Source organism: Alligator mississippiensis, chromosome 1 (assembly GCF_030867095.1).
Source record: "Alligator mississippiensis isolate rAllMis1 chromosome 1, rAllMis1, whole genome shotgun sequence".
Lineage (NCBI taxonomy): Eukaryota > Metazoa > Chordata > Crocodylia > Alligatoridae > Alligator > Alligator mississippiensis.
This window is the reverse complement of record NC_081824.1, coordinates 353,021,072-353,043,529: the sequence shown is the minus strand read 5'-3', so window position 1 is coordinate 353,043,529 and position 22,458 is coordinate 353,021,072.

Genomic DNA, 22,458 nt, shown 5'->3' with positions numbered 1-22,458 from the left:
TTAGGTTAGACATCAGGAAGAACTTCTTTAAGGTAAGGGTTGCTAGAATCTGGAATGGGCTTCAAAGGGAGGTGGTATTCTCCCCTACCTTGGGGGTTTTTAAGAGGAGGCTAGACATTTACCTGGCTGGGGTCATCTGACCCCAGTACTTTTTACTGCCCAGAGCAGGGGGTCAGACTCGATGATCTGTTAAGGTCCCTTCTGACCCAAACATCTATGAATCTATGAATTATAGATTATATCATTCAGAAAGGCATGAGTCTTGTAGGCTACAGCCTCCTTCATCAGTTGCTACAGCTTACTTCATCATAGCATCTGATGAAGTAGGCTGTAGCCTACAAAACTTATGCCTATCTTAACAAGTTAGTCTAAGGTGTCATGCTGCCCTGCCTTATATCTTACAATGTTTGCAATGATCCTATGCAATGGTGTCCTGATCTTAGTTGTCATTCATCTTGCCTTGCAAATAATAGATATAAGACTATATAAATCAAGGGTAGGCCCTTGCCTGTGTCTAGTTATGGGTATCCTAACTCAGGCCATGAGATTATGGAAACGATGCAAAAATGCCTCATACTATGAAAGCAGGGGTGTAGGTTGTAGCCGTGTTGGTCTAAGGACATAGGCGGTCCTTTTGGTGAATCTGATATCTTTTATTAGACCAATTTAAATAGTTGGAAAACAATTTTTAAGCAAGCTTTCGGGTTCAAAAACCCTTCGTCAGGCTGAGGAAGTTTCAGCAGTTGGTGTGACCTGCTGGAATGAAATTCATTCTGGTGAATGAATGAATGCACACCGGAAATCTATCAAAGACAGAAATATCCAATGACCTGTGGGAGGCACATTTTTCACAAGAAAACCACTCTCTCTCCAATCTCTCAGTCCTGATCCTCAAAGGAAACTTATAGAGCGCTTCCCAGAGATGAGCCTATGAACTCCACTTCATCAACCTCCTGGATACTAAAAATCATGGAGTAAATACAGTAAAAGCTGCGCTATCTGGCGTCTTACAATCTGGCATGCTGTACTAACCGGCATGCCAGCTTGTAAGATAAAGTGAAACCGGAAGTACCCACCATGGCACTTCTGGTTTCTCTGAGCCCCCACGGTCGGGGGCAAAGCAGACTGCGCTGCAGAGCCCCCATGGCCCGAGGGCATAACAGGCTGCACGGGGCTGTGTGGGGCCTGCCTCCGTGTCCCATGGGGCCCACAGGGCCTGTGGGACAGACAGCGGTGCGGCAGGCAGGACAGCGATGCCACGGGAGGGAGAAGCAGTGGCCGGGGCCGGTCAATTAACTGGCATATTTTGTTATCTGGCATCCCCCATTCCCGGGGGATGCTGGATAATGGAGCTTTTACTGTATAGACGTTGGATTTATGACACATTATAACCTGCCTGACATCTGACCCCCCAGGTACTTCTCTACTATGCATCCTCCTCCTCTCCCTCTCTCCCAGCCTGTCTCTCACCCATTGACTTCTCAATCTACATCTTCACTGACTACCTGTCTTGTATGCATACCACCCCAGCTCCTGGCTTCTTTACTTTTCATTCCATCCAGGAAGAGCACACGCCAACTGCTGAAACTTCCTTAGCCTGACGAAGGGTTTTTGAACCCAAAAGCTTGCTTAAAAATTGTTTTCCAACTATTTAAGTTGATCTAATAAAATATATCAGATTCACCCAAAGAACCTTGTCCTCATACTATGAAATGATTTTTCTTTCTCTCAGTGAGAAGAGACTGAGATAACTGGGAAGGTTATAACTTTTGAGATCAAGATTCACTGGGAAGATTATGCAATACCAGTCCATGAAAGATCTCTTGCATATGCTTACTAAGCCATCTGGTTTAGGCCATTGTCTGGAACAGAAATCTGAATGATAGAGACCACTGGTCTGAACCAATAGGATAATTTCATTAAGGGGTAGTTTATTTTTGTGCTACTGTTGACTAAGGGCAAGATTACACATTACAATTAGACCATGTTAAGAACACTTAAAACTCACACCTTAGCTCCTTAACAAATGCTAAGTCCCCTCTAGGCATCTTAAAGTTGTGTCACTTCAGGTGAGGATTATTTTTTAGCTATGCTACCTAACTCATTTCAAATTAACTTCTGACTGTTCACCTGAGATAAAGCCACCAATCTGCATTCCTCATCTACTTGAGCAACTCTTCTGTGTCAGCTTGATTTAATAAGGAGTGGAACACCCACCTCAGCTGTGCTGAGCACACTCAAGAGTTGAGAGCACTGAGCATTGCAGGATTGGGTCCCATTGGAGCATATTAAATACTGAACAAAAATGCTTGCTTTGCTTTTATTTTATTAAAACCATATTTCATTCCCATAACCTCTGCTAAAGTCTATTTTCCATTGAGGCTTTTAAATAGCTTGTACTTGTGAGTTTATTGTTACAGCATCACTTAGAATGTGAAAGTATTGGTGTTCAGTAGCTTTTCCACTCTGTCATTTCCTTTATTCCATCAGTGTCTCCTTTAGCTCTTGTGAAGCTGATCATTTTGGGATTCTTTCAGAGGTGGCACTAACAGCATATTCTCCTCATCAATTCAGAATGCCTAACCTCTTCATTTTATTCACTAAACAAAGAGCCCATGCTTGCTTAATCAGGGAGCAGGATGAAAGTGCTGCTGTCTACTCACTAAGTGAATCTCTTTCCTTTGAAAAAGCAGCGTATGCAGATACGATGCCCTGTTTTCTTTCAATGAAACCACTATGTAACAACACTGGAAAACTTTCCTCCATCTTCCTCACTTCAGCAAAAACTTACTGAAATTCCCAGTATGCGAGTAACAATTACAGGGCTAAATTGTGCTAAACAAATTGATCCACTCAAGTCCACAGTAGGACAAAAAGAGGTAATGCTGTACTCATGCATTACACAGATGCCTGAATCCTGGAATTGTATGATTTTTCTACTTAAACAATCAGCTGATAAAGACAATAATATTTATGTTTCATCCATTTGTTTCATCCTTCCTGTGCCAACATTGGCACTGAGGGTGAAAATTACTCCCTTTTACTCATATCTGTCATTTGTTACTGCTTCCATCTGCCTTGGGATGTCAAGACTGACAGCTCTATCCTGCCTGTTAAGGGTTCTTTAGGGAGTTTCTCATGAGTTCCCTCATTTTTTTCACACCAGTTGGTTTTTCATTTGAGGCTTCATTTGTGACTATCTGTTGGAATCTGGAGCGTACGCCCCAAATATGCCCAGGATTTTTCAAAGGCATCTAGATTCTGCCTAATGCTTTGGTCGATCTCCAGCTCTCACAGCTGTATTTCAGCACTGAGATTGCTTCTGAGTAGAAAATTCTCAGTTTTGGTCTGATGCAATTGCCAGAAAACATGAGGAGGATTAACTGCCCAGCCTTGTAAACAGCCCAGCGGTCACAGAAACTATTTATACCAGAATGATATATATTGTAACCTTTTAATACAGTAAAATGATTATTTGTTTATTACTTATTTGATTTCGTTATTAATTTACTTGAATACAATATATAAGATTATAATTAGGTTTCAAAGTAAACTCTGTAAAGATAAAACAGTCAAGGCTGCCACTTTCTCAGAACAATTGATTCCGTCTGGAAACCTGTGTGTTCATAAAAATAATGTGGAGGTAACTTCCATTTGTAAAGGTTTTCATGTCAGTCTGGCTATAGTATTTTTAAATAAAAGTTTATATCAGGCATTAAGACAAGCTTTAGAAGCATGGGCTACTTATATTTTCAGCTTTTCATGTTTAAGAAGAAATTTTTTAACTTGATGAAAGGAGCAGAAGAAAGTGAACTTGGGGAAAAAAGTACATGTTGCTTTCTAAAGTTATAGTTTAAGGATATGTAATTATGGCACAATGTAACGCTGTGCAGAAGTTCCTAAGGTGGCTCAGGTTCTGGGCTGCCCATCTCCCTGAGCTAATTAGGCATGCTAAGACATTCTGACAAGCAGGGTAAATAAATCTGGGTGAAGTACTCTACTAAACACTGTCACTGGTACACAAGCTAATTCAGAGGATCTCTGCATTGTGCCATAATGGCATACCTTTAAGGTACTAGAAGATGCCTTCTGAAGAGCTTTGAGAGGACACTTCTATTAAATACCAGAAGGTTTCAGAGAAACTTTTCAGGGAAATATTTATAATGCCAGAACCAGGATTTTATACCTTCACTCCCCTTGAATACTGCCTTTCAGTTATTCATATCATGTTGCTTATGGGGTATCAGAACCCAGGCTGTGGGGACTACTAATTATAAGAGATCAGATTTCACCAAGGCTATCCAGTATTACATTCCAGCTGGTATGTTCTGTTTTTGGCAGGTGGTGATAGTTGGCCTTACAGACCCCAGTCGGTTAGGCCTTGGGGGCTTCTGTACACATGTGGGGAGCCTGCTCTGATGCACTGGAAATCCAGCACATCAGAGCAGTCTCGATTAATTGAGTCTGCTGGAGCACGGAAATTGACATGCTCCGGCAGCTTCACACATCATGTATATCAGTGTCACCGCACGTCACCACACTGACAAAATGGCGATTTGTGCCCTTTGAAATAAAACGTGTCCAATGAGCTTTAGTTCAAAGTGCCCTGCCACCATTTTTTCAGCGCAGGGATGCACAGTAATGCTGATACATGTGATGCGTGGGCACTTATAATTAGCACAACTCATTGATGAAAGTGCCCGGTGCCGCATTGGAAGCACGTGTAAAAATGCCCTGGGTTTCCATTGTGCTAGCCTCTGTCCATATACTTAACAAAAGAGGTCGATCCCCCAAAGAGTTTGTAGTCTAAATTTCTAATGTGAAGCTAAATCTGTCCCACACCAGTTCTGTTGAAAATATAACCCAGCCTAGCTATATCAACCTTACAGCAGCACTCTGAGCTGAGCTCATTGCAGTCAAGGAAGACCCAGGAACTTTTGGGTGCATGGGAAGCAGTAAATAAATCCTAGGACCAAGTAGATCTCCAGGGATCTGCTGGACATGCTGGGTAAAATGCATAGACTCTTCCAAAGTGGAGCAGACCTCTCTCCTGGGAAACTTTATAAGGGAATCCTTATGGAGATATTCTTCCCCTGGGACCGTGCCAGGAGTTTCCCTAGGCCTTGGCTATTTTTTCAAGCACATGGATAAGGAAGTAATTATGGGGATCATGGTGATGTGAATATTAGTTTCAGCTAATGGAACTTCAAGGATGTTGTTTTGAATCTTGTTGGAGAGGCCAAATGCATCAACTTTACAATACATTCAGTCTGTAAAAGCATTTGTCCATAGAACTCAAGCCATTTCACAAAGCCAGGTCTCCTGATAATGGAATCAATTAGTAGAGTTCAGAATACCAACAAATGAGAGCTGGCAAAGCCAAACAGAAGCATTTTCTGTTTTATAATTTATTTTAAAAAATATTAAACCTTTTGGCTTGTTCCTTTCAAGCCCATCCCCCTTTAATCGCTGCTTGTTTCACTACTGGCATGTCAAAATTAATGGTGTATTTGGCAGTCAGACAATTGATCCAATTGGCTATAATGTCACATTTAGAAACTGCTCATCAGTCCAGCAGCCTACTCATTTTTTTATGCCTATGTCATGAACACAACCATTGAGCGAGTCAGCATGCCTCTTCCCTCCACACATGCAACAATATTTGCATCTACACAGTGAACATATTGTCAAACACAGTGGGCAGAGGGTGCTTCACTGTGGAGCAAAGAGTTGATTCTGAATAAACAATGGCTCCACGATTGACATGTGAGCACTGTTTTCATACAGTCTAGTGTTATACAATCCCTCCTGGAATGGAGCGGGGCAACTGTGCAGAAGGCTGGACTTTCTTCTGTAGAGCTCAAGTTCTCACCACTTGTCAAATAGTCAGATGTTCAGTTCATGATCTGGAAGGTGGATCTACATTTCACAAGATGATTTACTGCTACAAGTATAATAAATATTGCACTGGCTTCAAAAATACTTCTTTCAAGAGGCTCATAAGCACTTCAGGGAAAACCAGACCAAAAAAATTAACAAATAAAAGAATCATGAGACAATGGGAAGTTTTGCGATCTAATTGCACTGCTTTCCAAGTCAGTCCAACCTGACTTTCCATTCTTAGGTTTCTTATGTAAACTACATTGTTTAGTTTGCACACAGCTCTGCAGAAAAGGCAAGACAGCCACATCACCTCCTACAGTGATGGAATAACAGCTGTGCAGTGCCCGGGGGCTGTGCTCCCATGACAGTGTTATGAATTGCTTGCCATCTACTCCCCTGCTGACTCCACAGGTGTGCCTTTGCCATTGTCTCTTTGAGGTGGTTTTGTTCACCATTCAGACTCACAATGATTGCTGCTGTGATCTTCCCTTGACTAGAAGGTACAAAGATAGGGGCTTCCTCCATGCACCTGGCACATAGATGGTGGTCTATAAAAAAAATAATGGGCACGTCTACCTGTGTTGCTATGGCGAAGATGTTACTGCACCATGATTTAGTATTCCTTTTGGAAGTATTAAATCATGGCACAGCAACGGCCCATACTCTGCTGTGTGATTGGCGCACAGTTATTTTTAGCAGCTACTCTGCCGTAGCGGTGCACTATGCTGGGGGAGCGCATCACTACGGCGAAGTAGCTGCTGGTCACATAGATTCATACTGTGTAGACACCCGTGGGTGCTATGTCACCATAGTGCATTGCTATGGCAACATAGCATCATGTGTTGATAAGCCCAATGAGTAGGATGCGTATGTTCCTCTACTGGTTGGAATCAGAAAACTCAGATGTCATAGGCACTCTAGATTGCTAAATGCTATAAAAAGATCTCCTTTAGTCCAAACAGTAGGAATATGTGTCATTCTTTTAAACAGAAGAAAATCAGGTGTCTGAATTGCCATGCTATACAGTAATATCAGTTAATTTCTAATACGACTCCAGATTTGTAATCATATTTGCAATAATACTAAATAGAATTGGGGCCAACCCATTAGCCCTCTGGATGGCTAATGCTTGTTAGCCATCTCTGCTTATTATTATGAAATTTAAAAATAGTCAAAGTCAACATATTTATTCATGTTTAAAGTAAAGTTAAAGTCCATGCTTGAATAGGTTAATCTAGATTAAGTAGAGAACAAAAATGCTAGATGTTTAATGTCTTTTTCTGCAACATCTTGTATTGGTTTCCTTTGAAAATTTGGTATCAGACTAAATGGACAATTGATTGCTTTCTTCTGGTGCGGCAATCCCTCCTATGTTGCTACCATCAAATACTGTTTGCTTCAAGAGTGTAACTTTAGTAAAGAGTTCATGACAATAACTGGGAGATTTCTAAAAGGGCGGGGAAAGGTTAAAAATAGCAAATGAGAGTACCGAAGTTTAATTTCAAGTTCAAGAGCTCTACAGCAACAAAGCCTGCTGTAGTGATGAAGACTTTTCATTACCAGTGGGTGTTACTCTACAAATCAGGAATCATAAAGGACAGGCAGAAACTAAAAGAGGAGGAAAAATGTACCTAATTTTGGAAGACTTTTACAACTTTAACTAGATATTGATCTAGAATGCGTCTCAAATTAGAACAATGGAACACTTTGAACTAATGACAGTCTGAGAGTTAAAGGTTTCTTAATCATTAAAATGTCACCAGCCTTCATAACCTACATACTTTTCACTTTTTAAAATCTTTATTAGACAAATATTAAAAACAAATGGTGAAAGTGCAAAGTTGTGGGACCCTCCTGGGGCAGAGCAAGAAACACTTTTCAGCAACGAAAAAGACCATGTCACCAGAGATTAAAACCTCCCTCCTCTATGCCCCTAATGGGGTTACATATGTACAGCCAGCTGTCCATCTTCCACCTTGCAAACTACCCCCTCAATGGCTGAATGTGACACAAACTGGTACACATTTTGCACAAATGCAAATGTGACACATGCCTGGATCAGAAAGTGGAAGAGCTGGAGGGCGGCATTGGAGCCAGTGTCTGCCACTTTTCAGTTGCCATCTTGGCCTTGCCCAGCAGATTAATAATATACATATATGTTTTCATGTATGTGTGTGTGTATGTGTATATATATGTAACACCCACACGCATACTTGGCTCGTATATTGTGGGCTTTTTTGTGTGTGTTTTTTTATGTAGGGAAGATGGCCCCAGTGTTTTGGCCATGGGCTCAGTGCATGGCAAGCTGGGGCCTGTATCTAGGGAGAATATATAAAACCTCTGGCTTCATTGGCCAGGAGAAGCAGAGGATTCTTCAGGCCAATTGGTTGGGAGAGGAACTGGAATGTGGTGCTCCCTGATTGGACAAGGCCAGGGTGATGTCTCCTACAAGGAAGAAGGAGTTTGCAAACAGCAAAAAGGGAAGCTCAGGTAGAAGGGAGAGAGACGGAGGGAGAATTGAACCAGTGTCTGAGAACTCCTCTCTTCTCCCTTTCTCTCCTTCCTGCCCCATTTTTTTTTTCTTTTGAGGTTTTAAGGGACTAATACTGGGGAGAAGAGTATTGATTCTTGCTGGCCAGGAGTTAAGCCTGGCAGTTTAAACAGGGTTGGAACCTGAGAGTTACTAAACTTCTTCGTTTTGGGCCGGGGTCGAGGTTTGCAACTTTCTGCTCCCTGTGAAGCTGTGATCCAAACTACCTGTAGCCCAGGCCTAGAGGGTAGGCCTAGTCTTTCCCCTTGTTTCTTTTGATGGTCCTTTGCTTTAATTAAGCTGCGTGGTTGGGTCATCTGTAGCCATTAATCAACCTGGCTCCTTTTGGAGTTTTTCCTGCAATTTTGTTTCAGCAGGCCATACAATCCAACCCAGAAGTTTTGGGGTGCATGCATGCTGTCTGGAGCTACAGTCACTCCCCACACACACATATGGCCTCTCCATGGGAGCAAATATTGGCATGCTACCGTTCCTCCAAGAGCAACGAGGGGCCTCTTACACTGCAGAAGGACTCACACTCTCTAGCATCTTCCCCTGGTGCAGCACAATCTATAGACTATGTCTTATAGTTAGTAATGTTTAAAATTGCATTTGGTGTTTTCCTCTGTTTCCTGTAATAAATCTGTCTTTTGCGTTTACACTGCTTGCGAGGAGGTTTTTTTTTTTTTTTTTTATGTGAGACACCCTAGTAATTCATTTACTGTTTATTTATTTGTTTAGTGCTGGCTCCAGTTCCCCCTACCCCACCCAGGGTAACTTGTACCGTGCCAGAGTATGTGTGCATAGGCATTTCACGGGAACAAGTAGCAGCAGCACAACTATGTGCCACTGCTATTTGTCCCCTGGCAAACACACTTGCCTGCTCATCTGGATGTGCCCAGAAAGGCCAAAATGCAAAATGAATTATGACTAGCAAGGGATATAAAAGGCAATAAGACAAGAAAATAAATATTGGAAGGAAGAGGAATACAAAGAAAAATATAGGACTAATATTTAACTGGAAGGGAGAACATATGATGGATAAAGTAGAAAAGATTCAAATGCTTGATGTCTACTTTGTGTCAGTTGTCACAAAACTCTCAATTGTGGCCAGATATTAACACAATTGTTTTTCATAAGGCAACGGGGTTTGCCTGTCTTATGGGTAAATTCAGCAGTGGCTAGGAGTGGTCAAAATGGAAGGTAGCATTTCTACAACAGATTCAGAGAATGATCATAAGCTTCAAGAGTTGGTCAGGATGGCAAAACAGCATTGGTTTATGAAGTCAGCATTTTCAGAGATGATTACCTAATCAGCATCATCTGAGTGGTCATTATGGTTAACAACATGAATGCTGGAGAAAAGATGGCAACATTAATTTTGCTGCAGAGCAGCAAACTAGATCTGGCCCTGACAGTTGGAGATCTGAGAAAGACAATCATAGCACCTATCTTTAAAAATGGAGAAAGGAGGACCTGAGTGGTATGGACAAGCAAGCCGAACTTTGATACCTGGAAATAAATTATTAAGCAGTTTGTAAGCACCTAGAGGATAAACTGATAAGAAAATAGCGACTTACGATTTGTCAAGTGCAAGTCACATCAAATCAATCTAATTAACTTCTTTGAAAGGATAACTGACTTAGTCAATAAAGGAAAAGAAATAGGCATGACATATCTTTAATACAGCTCTTGACACTGTTCATTATGATATTGGCATAAACAAACTAGGGAAATATGATCTAGATTATATCCTCAAAAGATGAGAGTACCATACAAGTGTGTAGGGAGAAGATTAGGAAGGCCAAGGCATGATTTGAGATGTAGCTGGCAAGGGACATAAAAGGCAATAAAAGAATTCTACAAGTATGTCAAGAGTAAGAGGAATACCAGAGAAACAGTAGATCCCTTACAAAATGCAGAAGGCAATCTAGTTATGGATGAGGCAGAGAAGGCCTCATGGATGAAGTATTTAATGCCTTTTTTAATTCAGTCTTCACAAATAGGGGCAGTTACCAGATGAATGCGGCTAGCAGCAAAGATAGGGCAGAATTGGCTGAGGTAATTTCAGAGCCTTTGGTATCCTCTTTGAGAACTCGTGGAAGTTGGATGAGGTCCTGGATTATTAGAAGAGGACAAATATCATGCTAATCTTTAAGAAAGGGAAGAAGGGGGATCCTGGGAACTACAGACCAGTCATCCTGACCTCAATATTTGGAAATATCATAGAACTGGTCCTTAAGGAATCTGTTGTGGAGCAGCTAGAAGTGATCTGGAATCTTCAGCATAAATTCACCACAAGCAAGTCATGTCTGATCAACTTGATTTCCTTCTCTGACAAGGTGACAAGCTCTGTGGATGGAGGGAAAGCAGTGGATGTGACATACCTTGACTTTAGCAGGCTTTAGCATGTTTTTTCTACCATAACATTTTTCTCCCATAACATAAGCTAAGGAAACAGAGTTTAGATGAAAGTACCACAAGGTGGATACAGAACTATTTGTATCATCATACTCCACAAGTCATCATTCATGGCTCAATGTCTAGTCAGGAGGAGATATCAAGTAGGGTTTCCCAGGGGTCTGTCTGGTATTTAATATCTTCATTAATGATTTACATGATGAATGGCTACTTAGCAGATCTGTGGATGACACCAAGTTGCATGGAGTTACAGACACTCTGGAGAAACAGGTCAGGGGACTGAGTAGGGATTTACTAACAGTCTTAAAATACCTGAAGGGTCATTGCAGAGAGGACAGAGATGGGTTTTTCTCTGTGGTCACTGAGGACAGTTCTAAGGATAATGGCTTCAAGCTGCAGGAGAGGAAATTTAGGTAGGTTGGACATTAGGAGGAACTTTATGACCATAGAGATGGTCAAGTATTGGAACAGGCAATTTGGAGAGCTATGCAATCTCCATCACTGGAAATGTTCAAGAACAGCAATAGTTGGACACTTGGCTAGGATTGTTTAGTCAGAGATGATCCTGCCTTGAGCAGGGGGCTGGGTCAATGTTCTTGTGAATTACTTTCCAGCCCTGCTTTCCTATGAACTTATGAACTGGTTGAAAATCTGCATTTGAAGTGTAGATATCAATGAGTTACTGTCAAGCTGGGAATGTATTTTAAGTTGGGGTTGAACCAAAATCTGTCCTATGCCAGTTCTGCTCATTGTTTTAATGAATTACTTGGATGATGGAATAGAGAATATGTTTATAAAATTTGTGGATGACACCAAGCTGGAAGGGGCTGCAACCACTTTGGAGAAGAGTATCAGATATCAAAATGATTTTGATAAATTGGAGAAATGGTCCAAAATCGGCAAGATGAAATTCACTACAGATGAATGGAAAGTACTATACAGGCAGTCCTCGGACTTACAACACAATTGGTTCCTGAAAACCGTGTCTTAAGTCAAAACATTGTAACTCGGAACCAATTTTCTCTTAAGAAACAATGTTATAAATGGGGGATTGGTTCCTGAACCAAGGCCCAATACCCTATTTTCACCAGAAATAACCCAAAATTTTGTACTCGATCAATTATAGGTGAGTAATATAGCTACATTAATATATATATATTGTAAATAGCAATCATATTGATTTGGAAGGACTTCTTTGAGGTGACTTTGCTGGACTTTTTGAAGGGCTCTTGGTTGGACTTTTTGAAGGGTTCTTGGCTGGAGTCTTCTCAGGAGTCTTGGCTACAGGTTTTTCTGGAGTCTTGTCTGCTTTCATAAAGAAAGTGTCCAAGGAAGTTTGGACAGATGTTCTCCAGGGAGATGAGTGATGCAACAAACTTGTTCACTGGCATGGCATTGCATCAGATCAAGTGTTGTAAGTCGAAACTGGCATTGTAAAGTTGAAACAGGGTGTCAATTTATAAATGTTGTAAGTGTGAAACGTTGTAACTCGAAACGTTGTAAGTCAAGGACTGCCTGTACTATAAATGACAATGTGAGAAACACCTGTACAATGACAAGTGAGCAACACCAAGACAGAAATACTGCAGAAAAGGATCTGCAGGTTATAGTGGATCATTAACTGTATATGAATCAACAATATGGTAATTTTGCACAAAAAAAAATTTGAATCTCATTCTGAGAGGTATTAACTGGCATGTATGTTAAATATGAGAGAGAATTATTCTACTTCATCTCAGCACTGATAAAGCCTCAGTTGGAGTAATGTCTGCAGTTTGGGGCACTACACTTCAGGAAAGATGTATACAAAGGGCAGAGGGTTAGAAACATGATCCATGAGATAACACTGAAAGAAGTGTTTTTGTTTAGTTCTACAGAGAGGTGACCAAGAAGAACATAACTATCTTCCAAAAGATAGAAGATTGTTATAAAGATGATGGTGAACAACTTTTCATTGTGTCCATGGAGAGGGGTGGAAGGGTAGAATTAAAAAAAAATTCAAACAAAACAGCCTTCTTTGTAAGAAAAATAGTTTAAGTGAGATATAAGAAGGAAAGAAGGTAACTATAAGGATAGTGAAACACTGGACCAGGCTACCTAGAGGGGTTGTAGAATTCCCCACATTGGAGAATTTTAAGAACAGGTCAGGCAAACATCTGTTGGGGATGGGGTGGGTTTAATTGTCTGCCTCTGTGATGGGGGCAGACTAGATGATTTCTTGAGGCCTCTACAATCTTATAAGTCTATGATTCTATGATTCAACTGTTTTAATTTTTTGCCTTTGAAAATGAAATGAAAGCATTAAGTTTCACTCTGCTCTGATGTTAACCTTCCAAGCTGCATTTGCATAAGACTACTGTTGTTGTAACATCTTCTTGGCTAGCATGATTTAATATGTGATATTTACATTCAATGTTGCATCAGCCCACAGCAACTGTTTCTGGCCTTGTTCTCTGGCAGCAGTTAATGATAACTCATGGATCTGTTTTGGAATGCAATCACATTATTTCTTCCTGACAAAGAAGATAATGAGCTAATTTCAGCCCTGGCGTGAGCCAGGGCACCTCCATTGGCTTCAGTGGAGCTACTTGAAACTGTTCAATGTGAGTGAGGGTGACAGAATTGGGCTCTTGGTGGTTATTTCTCAATAACAAATCCCAGTAATCTGATTGGCAGACAGCCACTATTAATCATTCATAGGGGTTTTCATAATCAGTGTTGAGTTATTTCTCAGTTAACTCAATAGAGAGTATGCAAATCACTCTACTTTGACATTAGTGGAGTTATGCTGATTTACATCAGCTGAGGATCCAGTCCACAATATCTTGAGGGTACTTCCTTTTAATTTGATAATAATCATATGTTGGGCTAATATACTACAAAGTCTTTGGTCATTTTATTCAACTCAAGATAAAATTATTGCCCCATAAACAGCAAGCACCCTCAAGGTATTATAATAAAAATGTATATATAAAAAAGAGTAAAAGAGAAAATAAACCACCTTAATATAATTTTTAATATATGTTTCATTGGTTCTTATTTCCATTATATCTGATGACATGACTGAAAAGAGTAAACCATGGGCATGACCCCTGGGCATGACCCCAAAAAAGGGCAGGTAAAACCAAATTCCATTTCTTCTTAAAGGCCCCATATATTTACTACTGCTACTGCAAGGGGATAAGAAAGCTATATAAATTCTGTCATCCTCCAAAAGGAATCTATCTGAGATGAAATCAAAAGCCATTTGAGAATATAAGGTATTTCTTCAACTGTCCTAGTGACTCATTAGAGAAACTGAACACCCAGATCTTAGAATATAAAAGCCTCACAAAGGAGGTGATATAAGTTCACCTGTTGCTTACATTTAAAAGAAAAGCTTCATCTCATTCCTGGTTAATGCTTTATGGGAAGAGAGCCAAAGAGTGAGAAAAGGTGGAAAAACCCATAGACTTGATTCTGCATTATGTTAAGCCAGTTTTATGCCATTTCAATCCTACTGACTACTGTAGAGTTACATCAACATGAAACTAGAGTTGTGTAGGCTAAAAACATGCCCTCCAGAAACAAAAGGAGGAGCACTGGAATTCTGTTCTTTCAGCATCTTATCCAAAAGAACCTAAAAAAAAGATGGATTTTTTTTTTTTTAGCCAAATAAAATATGCACTGTATATAGATATTCTTATGAAATAGAAAATCCAAATGATCCTAATTTACACTGCAAATCTGAAGTAACTCCACTGACTGATGTAGTATACATTTACATTTATAGTTCAGATTTTCACCCCTGAATTCAATTTGGACTTTGATTTATCGAAAACGACACTACTATACTCTGAATTAGTTATACTCAGAATCAACACTGCTGCATTATCAGGAACTTGGCTCTCAGTTACAGGTTCTATCCAAGAGAATGATTACGCCATATTCTGGCATGGAAAGCTATCAGGAGAAAGAGAAGAGTAGGGAGTAGGCTTTGCTATTAGAAACAGCTTACTATCTTCCTGTGAAAGCCCCATTGCTGTATCTATTTGATTCATGATACTCAGTGTACACACACAGAATGGCTTCATTATGTAGTTTTATATCTGTACATTTACCCTTCAAGTTAGCAATGAAGACAAGAAGAAGAGATTGAGAACGAAGAAAACTTGAAGAAGAGATTGAGAAAACTCACAGAAACGAGACAGTAGTAATACTTGGCAACCTCAATGCCAGGGTTGGATGTAGTTTTGAGAACTGGCTTGCTATTCTGAGCAAACACAGAATTGGTAATATGAATGAAAATGGCCAGCAAGTGTTAGAATTCTGTGCAAGTCAATATCTATGTGTTACCAATAGCTACTTCGCTGTAAGAATCACAAGACATTGTGGAAACATCCAAGATCAGGGCACTGGCACCAATTCAATCTAATATTGTCCAGTGCAACCACCTGAAATAAATCTGGCACTCAAGATCTTATTACAGTGCTGGCTGTGACACTGACCATGCCTTAGTCTGCTGCAAAGTCAGAATCAATGCCAAAAAGATCTACCACAGCAAAACTACCAGTCCTCAGATTGACATCAGCCAAACAAAAAATATAGAAGATGCAGACTATTCAATGAAGACATTGTGAAAGCAAGTTTACCTAATAACTCAACAACTCAGTTTTAAGTTTGGGAAAACTTAAAAACAAACATGTACAGTGCTGCTGTAACAGTGTTTGGCAAAAAAGCAAGAAAAATGCAGAATGGTTTAAAGAGCACTCTGAGGCCATGTCCATATGAGTACCCATGTGCAGTATGTGGCGCTGCAGACCCACCTACAGCACCACACACTGCACATGCAGGTGTTCCCCACTCTGCTACCTCGCAGTGTTGGGGGGAGGAGTGGGTTGACCATGGGAGATCCTGGGGTAAAAAAATCCTGCGTCTTAAAAAAGCAGGGTGGTGCGTGTAACGGCAGCATGTTCTGCCCCAAACCAGAGCCTGACCTGCCGAACTCTGGCTGCTGGCCAGATTCCCAGCTGCAGGAGCACTGCAGCTGCATCTCCCTGAGGCCCCTAGAACCCCAGGTAAGGCTGCTGGGGCCAGCACAATTGCTGGCCCCAGCCTTACCTACCCCACCTGGGGTAAACTGCTGCATGCCAGAGCATGTGACATGGGTGTTCCCTGGGAACAAGCAGCAGTGGCACAAGGTGTGCTGCTGCTTCATGACCCCAGGGAAACAAATGTCAATGCTCATGTGGACACAGCCTGAAACCCTTCTATTGCTGGTTGAGAACAAAAAGGCAGTGCTAGCCATCTACAAGAAATCTCCCAACACCATAGCCCTGGAAATTTTGAGAAAGGCCAGAAGAGAAATGCAAAAGAGGCTAGGAGGTGTGCCCAAGATTTTTGGCTGAAACTTTGTGATGATATTCAGAAAGCAGCTGACACAGGTGATAGGTGCAGAATGCATGAAGGCATCAAATGAGAAATTGATCCAGTCAAGAAGAAAACAGCTCTGCTGAAAGACTTAACCAGAAATGTCATCAATGATAAAAACAACTCGAATGTTGGATTGAACATTATGGAATTCTATACTCCAGGGAGACAGAAAGCAAGTGCAAAGAGCTCAAAGGATTACCACAGTTTGAAGTTATGATGTATTTGGACAACAAGACTACATTAGATTTGCAGAAAGCCATTAAATCAACTCTGGGAAACAAGGCATCCAGCAATGACCACTTGCCTGCTTAAATCTACAAATATGGCAATGACAAATTACTTGAAAAGCTCCATGAAGTTATACTGCTCTGTTGGAAAGAGGAAGTGGTACCTCAAGATTTCAAAGATTCTCAATTTAAAGTTATACAAAAACAAGGGGGATAGAAGTAACTGTGATATCCATAGAGGTATCTCCCCATTGAACATCTTCGGAAAAGTTGTCACTCACATTATGGTCCCTAGGCTGCAGTCTCTAGGTAATAGAATCATACGAGCATGCACATGCGTTTTGCAGTGCCTCAGAGGCTTTTGAGGACCTCTTGCATATGATTTGATTCTCTGTGCTCCATATTTGAAGTGTGGAGCCAAATTTAGATACCAGGAAATCCTGCCAGCTGCCAGCCAGGCTCTGTGCACCTGGATTGCACCAGGCGCTGGCCCCAGCCTTTCCTACCCCACCCAGAGCATTTTTCCCTGCACTAACCCCACATGCAGGGGTGTGCACTGGGGCAAAAAGCAGTGGCACAAATTTGTTCCCCACAGCAGCTGCACACCCCTGCTTGTGGGTATGCAGCCAATGTGTGCAAAAATGATATGATATCATTCAACATCAATGTAGAAAGATGGGGGGAGCATCTAGAATCCAGTCTTAATTGGAGGGAATAGCCAGTATTTGGGTGCAGTTCATTGTGAAGTGGCTTTGAACTAGAGGATGAAAGCAAAGTGAGAAAAAAAAAAGCAACCCAGACAACATATGGATCCATGAAATCTGTAACAAGCTGTGTCCCTCTCTAATTGGGCTTGTCAGCCACAAACAGATTCATCAGGTATCTGACTAGATTTTTCTTAAATGTACACCATGATCCAGAGGATTGACAGTTGCCTACTAGGGGTGTGCGAAGTAGGCCCTATTCAATTCGGATTCAGCCCGAATCAGGAACAGCGATTCGATTTATTGATTTGGATCACTATCCCTAGTTCGATTAAGCTGAATCCAAATCTGAAGATTCGATGCTGATTCAGAGAATCAGTGATTCGGACATAGACAAAGCTTTAAAAGTTTTTTCTACGTAAATTGAGGTAGCAGCTGTGGCTTGTGAATGCTGCGATGCTTGGGCGCATGGAGCATCCCACAGCAGTGGGGGGGCCCTCCACGTGCTCTGCAGTGAACCCAGAAGTGGACCAGAAGTACTTCTGGTCCACTTCCAGGTCTGCCAGAGTCCTCCCTGGCTTGGCAGTCAGCCGTAGGGGTACCCCGGATGCACACACCAGACCCAGGAGGCACCAATCACAAACCTAGGGGGAGTGGACCCAGAAGTGGACTGCTTCTGGTCCACTTCCGGGTCTGCTACCGAGCGCACTGGGGAACCCCCCCATGCTTCTGTGGGACACTCCATGCGCCCCAGCATCACAGCATTCAGAAACAGCCTGCTACCTAAAGGTATGTAGAAAAAAACATTTAAAGCTGTCTCTATGTCCAAGTCTCTGAATCTTTCCAAATCTCTCCGAATCAATTCAGAAGGTTCCAGTTCGATTCAGAGAGATTAAAGGGTCCTTTGACTTGATTCAGATTCAGAGATTTGGCCACCGAATTGGGCCAAAACTCCGCTGAATCGAATCAGGGACCAAAGCTTCACACAGCCCTATTGCCTATACATTTAATTAAACTGACGGCAGAATTTGGCCCATCCCATAACTTTCTGTAATGAAGAAATTTGTTGATTTCTTAGATGAGAATTTTTATATCTACTCAATAGTTTGCAGAGAACTCAAATACTATGTGGGGCGGGAGGTGAAATCTAAAAAATGTAACAACTGATATTACATTGCTGGAAGCCATAAAACTGGGGGATTATGAAAGGTGTTTGAAGAGAAGTTGAGGTCTGATTTGTATACAAACTGTAGGCGTGTTAAATGTTCACACAGAAACTATCCAAAGCTTGTCTGGCTTCATGGTTAATTTTTAACCTCAAAATTAAGTTTGGGTTTAATAAATGGACAGTGTATTTTACAGACATTTTGAGCAAATCATGCCTATATTATAGTTTTGCATTGAAATGTTTATAAAGTTAAAGCTTTCACATAATTTTGATGCACAATTGGATGAAGTTCAGTTTCCATTTATTTTTTTCATTTGAGTCTGAAACTTTAATAAAAACTTTAGGAGTGATGGGGCAGAGATCAAAGCTGCAGAAACTGAAATCAAAAAGAAAATAGATGTGAACATTTCTGACCTAGAACAGAACAGTTGAATCTGGTACAATTTAAAGAAATGAACTTTAGATGCATGAAGCTTTGAAGATGAGAATGTACTGTTTTCTGCACCTTGACATTTATTCTTTTCAAACACTCATTTTATGTTAATAGAAAATATTTTAAAAAGCCAGACCATTGGCTGATTTTATTTTGATGCAGCAATGCCAATTAGCATCCCTTGAGGTATTGACCTTTACATGACTATGACTTATATTATTTTTCATCCTTACCAAAATTCCACCCCTGATCCTGCAGATCTTCCCAACTTCAAATTTAGTGTAACCACTCACCTGTGTAAGTGCTACATGATTTATTCATATAATTTTATTTTATAAAAACATGGGGGAAAGCCATGAAACAGTTCTTGGAATGCAATATATAACTGTTGAATATTCCGAAGGAAACTAAGTATATTTAACTATAAGCTCTTGTACCAGGGTATTATCCTGCTGATGTATCTGGTAACAGTGATTTCCTGGAGTGAAGTCAAGACAACAATTTTACACATTGTAAAATGGCCTGAAACTGATTACTCTGCCAGCTCTGAAGAGAGTCATTGGCTCAAGTCTAGGCTGGATCCTGCTGTTTTCACTGCAATAAAATGGTCCTAAAGTTGGGCGTGAAACATACCATGATGTTTTGAAGATCAGATGATAGTAAGAAAGTGAGTTAAAATATTAATTAACATTCTGATCCTTGTTTCATATAACGCCTTTGCAGTTTTGCCAATGATATCAAGGGAAGAAGGCAGGTGCCCTAAGAAATGTTATGCCTATCATTTCCAAGTCCAAAATGGCATGTGAAGCAACACCTTGCTTATATGTACGTACATTTTTTGTAATTGTTCCTAACTTCTGTAAATTATGTTCTTTTAAGTGAAATAACATGCTATATACTAAGTTCCTTTCCTGTTGCCCCTTCTGGCCACTCACAGTCAGATCTGCAGAAAAGTTCTGTATATTGGCTCAGTGATTCCCATGAACCTTGTCTACTTATACAAGTATATTGAAAAAGAATATTTAAAAAGTTATCTACAAGTTAGTTACAAATTCAAGCACTCAAAAGTCATAAAATTTCAGAATTGCCATTGCCTGTGCACTCTTCATTTGGTTCTCTTGTACATAAGTATTATGAGAGCCTTTAAAGACATGATCATATCCTATTTTTTTCTAGAGGATCCCTGACTCATTCAATGCACAGAATGAATGATGATCAGGAAATGAATCAGTTGAGTAGTGCATGAGAAAACAACTTTATTTTAATGTAGGTTTTTAAATGTAATTTCTTAGGTTTTTTTTTAATAAAAAGGTCAAATTCCTGTTATGTATATTCATAACATATACAGACTTCCATTCATTGAGGGCTGGCTGGCAAAGAAAGATTTGATTTTGCTAAAAGTTTTGAACTTTCTAAATTTGTTTCATTCTACCTGCAAATGGAAATGAGACCTTTTAAAATCTTCAAGTAAATGTACTAGAATACTCCCTACACCTACCCCAGAATAACCAAACCAATAAACTAGTGTTTGGATAACTCAAATATGCCCTGTGGGATGTGGGGAATTCAGGGGTTGACCAGAAGTTCCCTCCTAGTTTTGAAAGATCTTTCCGATGAAAGTTTTGTTGAAGCTGATGCATTTCTGCAATACGCTTTTTATGATGAAAAACTGGTTAATTGAAGAATTCCCAATCAAGGCCAGAAGTATCCTCACAAATATATAAGCCCTTCATTGTTGCAGCACAGACTCCTATTACTTGAGATACAAAACTGTGCCACTAGCTGAGCCATATCTGAACAGAATATGGGAAAACAAAATGCGCCTTTAAAATTCCAGGGCACCCCCCCCCACCCCCAAGGATCAAAGAGGAGGCCAACAGCAGTTCCAAACATGAGCAACTTGAAACCCTCTGCGTCAAATTATGTGGTGGGGGGGGGGGTGTGGTGAGAGAGCTCTAACTGTAGGTGTATGCTATGGACCACCAAACCAGGGGGAGGAGCTCAATATGGAGTTCTCTCAAGAACTGGCAGAGGCCATGCGCGCATGGGACATGGTCATCATGGGTGACTTCAATTACCCAGACATCTCTTGGGAGGAACATTCAGCTAAATTGGATTGGTCACATTGCTTCCTGAACTGTATCAAAGAGCTCTACCTGACTCAGGAAGTGCATGGGCCAACCAGAGGTAATGCTCTCCTAGACTTGGTCTTGGCGAAAGGAGACAATCTGGTAAGTGACTTGAATATAGAGGGTTGCCTGGGCGACAGCAACCATGAAACCATCACATTCACTGTCCATCACAAGGGAGGTAAATCAGCTAGCAGGGTTGAAGTTTTAGACTTCAAAAAAGCTAATTTCAACAGGCTCAGGGCAATAGTAGGAGTAGTGCTGTGGGACGTGGAATGGAAGGTGGAAGCAGTGAATAAAGAGTTGTCGTTCCTCAAGGACACAATCCTCAAAGCGCAAAGGAAGTCCATTCCTATGCGGAGGAAAGGTAGCAGAAGGGCTGGTAAGTAGACCTGTGTGAAGCAGCAAGTATTTGATTTAGCTTCGGATTCAGCCAATATAAGAGAGACAGTGATTTGATTTGGTGATTTGAATTACCGTCCCAATTCAATTTGGCTGATTTGGATTCGGAGATTTGGCTGCTGAATCAGGCCAAATCTCCTCTGAATTGAACAGGAGGTGACAGCAGTGCCAGCAGCGGGTGTGTGGCAGTGGGAAATGGGGCCCCACCCCCCACCTGTTCCCCCAGCCACCCCCATGGCTTCCCCACCAGGCCCTAGCTTCTGGGCACTTAAAAAAAAACCAAAAACAAAAACGCTCCACACTCATCGGCTGCAGCAGTGGCAATCAGGGCCTCTGGGGGCTCATGGCCGAGGCCCCCATACAGCATGGGGCAGCTGGTGCAGTGGGGATCGCCCTCCCCCTGCCTGGCACCTGTGCAGCAGCTGTCACATCACATGGGTGCAGCGCAGCTTGGCAGTGCACCACACACTGTCCCAGAGCTGAGGCAGCTCCAGCAGTCACCCGGAGCCCGGCAGCACTCAGACCAAGTGGCACCAGCTCCTGGACAGTGCCTGGAGCCCCATGGTGCCCTGCCAAGCCATGGTGCACCAGCACGATCCAATAGCTACCATGTGGGTGCCAGGTGGGGGGGCCATCAGCACTGCCACCTTCTGTGTGGGGGTGCTCTGCCATAAGCCCCCCAGAGGCCCTGATTGCTGCTGTCTGCAGCCAATGAGTGCAAGGCTTTTTTTGTTTGTTTTAAGTGCTGAGACTCTGGGGTCCCTTCCTCCCTCCTCCAGCACCCCTCTTTGCTACTTACAGCCCAGGTCCAGTTCCCGGCAGCGACTTCCTGAACCTCTGAATTGATTCAGAGGCTTCCGATTCAATTTGGAGTCTTCCAATTCAATTCAGACCTTATAATGGGCCTCACAATTTGATTTGGATTCAGAGATTTGGCTTCCAAATCGGATTGGATTAAAGTTTCACACCACCCTACTGGTAGACCCTCTTGGCTTAATAGGGGTATCATGGTCCTCTTGAAATAGAAGAAAGAGGCATACAAACAATGGAAACTTGGGACAGTCCCCAAGGAAGACTATACAACAATGGTCTGTACTCATAAGGAGCAGATTAGAAAGGCTAAGGTGGTGACTGAATTTAAACTAGCAA